The sequence below is a fragment of the Colobus angolensis genome, unplaced genomic scaffold (genome assembly GCF_000951035.1).
Source record: "Colobus angolensis palliatus isolate OR3802 unplaced genomic scaffold, Cang.pa_1.0 Scaffold11, whole genome shotgun sequence".
Lineage (NCBI taxonomy): Eukaryota > Metazoa > Chordata > Mammalia > Primates > Cercopithecidae > Colobus > Colobus angolensis.
In genome coordinates, this window is record NW_012112030.1 from 15,908,760 (window position 1) to 15,913,592 (window position 4,833).

Here is a 4,833-nt window from a genome sequence, read left to right on the forward strand (position 1 = left end):
GGAAGGATTACAGAATAGTGCATCTAAAATTTCCTTGCACAGCACAATAAATGCCTTCAATAAGATGTCAGCATACCTCTTGTCCTTGCATTTTCTGTAGTCGGTTTTAATAAGCTCTTTCAAAATTAAATTTCTCAGGTTGGCAATTGTGAATATGACTATTTCTATTTTACTTTTATCCTCTTATGTGCAGGGAGCAAACTCACCTCAGAAGTCACATCAGAAAGTACATTTGGAATTTTTATTTTTGAAGTACACAATTCAAATTTAATTTTTAAATTTTATATATTTTAGTAATAAAATACATTTCGTACATTTAAATGTTGTCACAGAATTTTGTTGTCTATCCTGTTTAGTATTTTGATAATTGCCTGAAAGTTGGGAAGAAGAGCTAATATTTCAAATGGCAAAATAAAAATTCAGACATCTGCTTCCCGCCGTGCCCTGTGGCTGACCGGGGCAGCCGGGAAGTGGGTGGGGCGGTGTTACCCAGCAGTTCCCGGGGCATCGCTCGGGTCTGCTCTACACTGTTGCCGCCACTGCTGTGGTCCCTGGTCGGCCAAGGGACCGCGCTACTGGTTGCCCGCGGTGTGAGCAGAATTTGATGTGTACCGCCACCGTGAAGATGGAGGGGCCTTTGTCCATGTTCGGGGACTGCAAAACTGGGGAGGCAATCCGCTCCCAGAATGTTATGGCTGCAGCTTTGATTGCCAATATTGTAAAAAGTTCTCTTGGTCCAGTTGGCCTGGATAAAATGTTGGTGGATGATATTGGTGACGTAACCATTACCAACGATGGTGCAACCATCCTGAAGTTACTGGACGTAGAACATCCTGCAGCTAACGTTCTTTGTGAGCTGGCTGATCTGCAAGACAAAGAAGTTAGAGATGGAACTACCTCAGTGGTTATTATTGCAGCAGAACTTCTAAAAAATGCAGATGAATTAGTCAAACAGTAAATTCATCCTACATCAGTTATTAGTGGCTATTAACTTGCTTGCAAGGAAGCAGTGCGTTATATCAATGAAAATCTAATTGTTAACAAAGATGAACTGGGAAGAGATTGCCTGATTAATGCTGCTAAGACATTCATGTCTTCCAAAATCATTGGAATAAATGGTGATTTCTTTGCTAACACGGTAGTAGATGCTGTACTTGCTATTAAATACACAGATACAAGAGGCCAGCCACAGTATCCAGTGAATTCTGTTAATATTTCAAAAGCCCACCGTTGGAGAAGTCAAACGGAGAGTATGCACATCAGTGGCCATGCCCTCAACTGTATGGTGGGATCCCAAGGCATGCCCAAGAGAATCATAAATGCAAAAGTTGCTTGCCTTGACTTTAGCCTGCCAAAAACCAAAAAACCAAAAAAACAAAAAAAACAAAAAAACAAAAATGAAGCTTGGTGTTCAGTGGTCGTTACAGACCCTGGAAAACTGAACCAAATTAGACAAAGACAATCGGATATCGCCAAGGAGAGAATTCAGAAGATCCTGGCAACGGGTGCCAACGTTATTTTAACCACTGGTGGAATTGATGATATGTGTCTGAAGTACTTTGTGGAGGCTGGTGCTATGGCAGTTAGAAGAGTTTTAAAGGCATTGCTCAAGCTTCTGGAGCAACTAGTCTGTCAATCCTGGCCAATCTGGAAGGTGAAGAACAACAGCTGCAGTGTTGGGACAGGCAGAAGAAGTGGTATAGGAGAGAATTTGTGACGATGAGCTGATCTTAAAAACACTAAGGCTCGTACATCTGCATCAATTATCTTACGTGGGGCAAATGATTTCATGTGTGATGAGATGGAACACTCTTCACATGATGCACTTTGTGTAGTGAAGAGAGTTTTCGAGTCAAAATCCGTGGTTCCAGGCGGGGGTGCTGTAGAAGCAGCCCTTTCCATAGATCTTGAAAACTATGCAACCAGCATGGGGCCTCAGGAAGAGCTTGCTATTGCAGAGTTTGCAGATCACTTCTTGTTATTCCTAATACACTGGCAGTTAATGCTGCCCAGGACTCCACAGATCTGGTCGCCAAATTAAGAGCTTTTCGTAATGAGGCTCTGGTTAACCCAGAACGTAAAAATCTAAAATGGATTGGTCTTGATTTGAGCAATGGTACACGTGGAGACAACAAACAAGCAGGGGTGTTTGAACCAACCATAGTTAAAGTTAAGAGTTTGAAATTTGTGACACAAGCTGCAATTATTCTTTGAATTGGTGATCTTATTAAATTACATCCAGAAAGTAAAGATGATAAACATGGAGGTTATGAAGATACCATTCACTCTGGAGCCCTTAGTGACTGATCTGCTGTCTCTTTGTTTATAACAATGTTAAATGCAGTTGTCTTGTACCTTGAGTTGAGTATCACACATTAAAGTACAACAAGCTGTAAAAAAAAAAAAAAAAAAAAAAAAATTCAGACATCTGTATTAACAAACCTACACATGTGCCCCTGAACCTAAAATAAAAGTTAAAAAAACAATTAATACATCTTACTAGGCAGAAATCAGTTCTTTGTAATATAATAAGAATATGTGTAAAGTCCATCAGTTAGTTCAAAATTAACAGGCAGATGATGAAGAAGTCTTAACTTTGCAGCAAAACGTCAAAAATGCATTTGGGTTTTAGTGAAGCACAGGCTTAAGAGTAGCCAAATGGTGCTTAAAAAGTTAAAACTAAGAGAACTGTGCTGAGGTTAAGAATGGTTAATGAGATTCCTGGGTCTAAGGTATTTGCGTCATGTCTCCTGGTCTGTGTCAGGGTCTAGGTGCTGCAGGGGCATTCCTAATTTGGAGTTCATCATGGTGAGATGACGGGAGAGGAGGTAGAAGGGTTCCCGGGGTGGCTGAAGTCAACCTGGGTAGATGCGGAAGAAATGGATAAGACCTGACCTCCAAGGGAGAATTGAGGTCACTGCACGTGCTCAATCTGGAGAAGAAAAGACATCATGGAGACTCAACTGTGTGCCAAAAATTAAACACTATCATTCAGAAGTGGAAATAAGTTTATTTTTCAGTGTTCTGGAGCAACTAGAAGTCAAAGTGACGAGAATATTTATATTATTTCAGTAAAAGAAACTTTCCTAACAGAAGCGGGAACCAGCACTGGGACTGCTCATCTCACAGTGAGTCCCTGGACATCTGAAGTGTGCAGATGGGAGCCAAATGCCCAGCTCTTTCAGGCATAACATGTGGAGGAGAGTCTTTATGACATGGGAGTTTGGCTCTGATGACCTCCCAAGTCCCTAACTTTTTTATGGTTCTTTAGGTTATCTGGACATTTTAGGGGGCATATTTTGTTATCGTGTTCAACAACACATAAACGCATCTGAGGTTAATAAGTATTCCATCTGGGAAAGGAGAAACAGAATTGTGAACTACTCAAGGCCAAAATGTATATAACAAATGGTGGAGTTTTTAACTTGAGATTCCTTTTTTCAGTCCTGTGTACAATGAATATTTCTGCTGGTGACTACTTTCAGTTGCAACATTATAATTCACAGAATTGAGTAGGAATTACAAAATATGGAAAAAGAAAGAAAACCCAAAACTGTTAGAATCCACATGAATTTTAATGATTTATTAGCATATGCACAAAGCGTGAATGTTAAATATGGCAAATTGATTGATTTGAGGCAAACTTCCAAGGGGAAAAATTGCTACATACTCTCTCTCTCTTTCAGTTAACATCTGCCATGTAGTGGAGGTTCCAGAGAAAAAGTGAGAGAAGCTGAGTCTGCACCCTCATCATGGAGGAAATGAACTCCCTTAGGACCAAGAACGGAGGACAGAGGAAGGACTCCAACATGATGGGCACCAAGGAGTTTTGGTCCTTCTGAGAACGAGGAGGTAAAGTGAATCCGTGTGGTCCTTGGAATTGGTGGTGGTAGTGGGGTGTTGGAACTAGGAAGGATCACCCTTGGAGCCTGAGAACATGTAGAGGAGAGAAGCAACAAAAACCCCATGTCCAAGAGAATGTCAGGGAAGGGTTACCTGCTGAGGAAGTGGTAGTAGGTAAAGCTTGCTACGCAGAACTAGCCATAAGAACATTTATTGAGGGAGGTATCAGCAGATTGAGCCCCTCAGGCCTAAGCTGTTATCTGACAGTGTTTCTGGGTACTGATATCAGAGTTAAAGAACATTTTGTGAGTCTCTAGCTTTTTCATAACGTGTGGGGAAACAGAGAACTCTAAGGGGAGAGGGAGGAGCAGAGCTGTCTGGCAATGGATGGTTCACTAACGGCTTGCAGGTAGCAGAGAGAGAGACTGTGTGTATGTATGTGTGTTCAGAGACACTTTTCCACCCTTTAGGACAATTGCTCAAGGAGTACCTGTAAGGAGGGAAACTGAGTCTTTAAAATATTTTCTCCTTTTACTGCTAAATGATGAAACACAATCCAGAACCATACTGAGTCAGAGTGCAACGTTTCAGCATTTTCTTGTTGCTTTTAAAGCGGAACGGTCCCTTCCACCTTGGCAGAAGGGAGAGCTGTTGATCTGCCGTTGCTCTGTAATAACCATCTAGGGTTCCAAGCTGGCCCAAAGCGAGCTTCGGTTTAATGAATTATGGAGGCAACATACCTTTTAAATAAAGCCCCGCCAAGGAGAACCGCAAAAAAGAGAAAAAAAAACCTGTAGGAAGACTGCATGTGGTGGCTCATGCCAGTAATCTTAGCAATTTGGGAGGCCAAGGTGAGAAGATCACTTGAGCTGAGCAGGTTGAGGCTGCCCTGAGCCCTGTTCATGCCACTCCGCTTTCGGCCTGGGTGACAGAGCGAGAACTTGTCTCAAAAAAGAAAAAAAGAGTACCTGTAAGGAAAACAAACAAGCA

The 4,833-nt window shown here is 41.7% G+C and overlaps 1 pseudogene across 1 annotated transcript; it reads left to right on the forward strand.

The window, feature by feature from the left end:
• The first annotated feature begins 497 nt into the window (after positions 1-497).
• On the forward strand, positions 498-2,307 carry LOC105520892 (annotated as a pseudogene). The gene has a single exon (XR_001003194.1). The product of XR_001003194.1 is annotated as a T-complex protein 1 subunit alpha pseudogene (transcript).
• Positions 2,308-4,833: the final 2,526 nt, after the last annotated feature.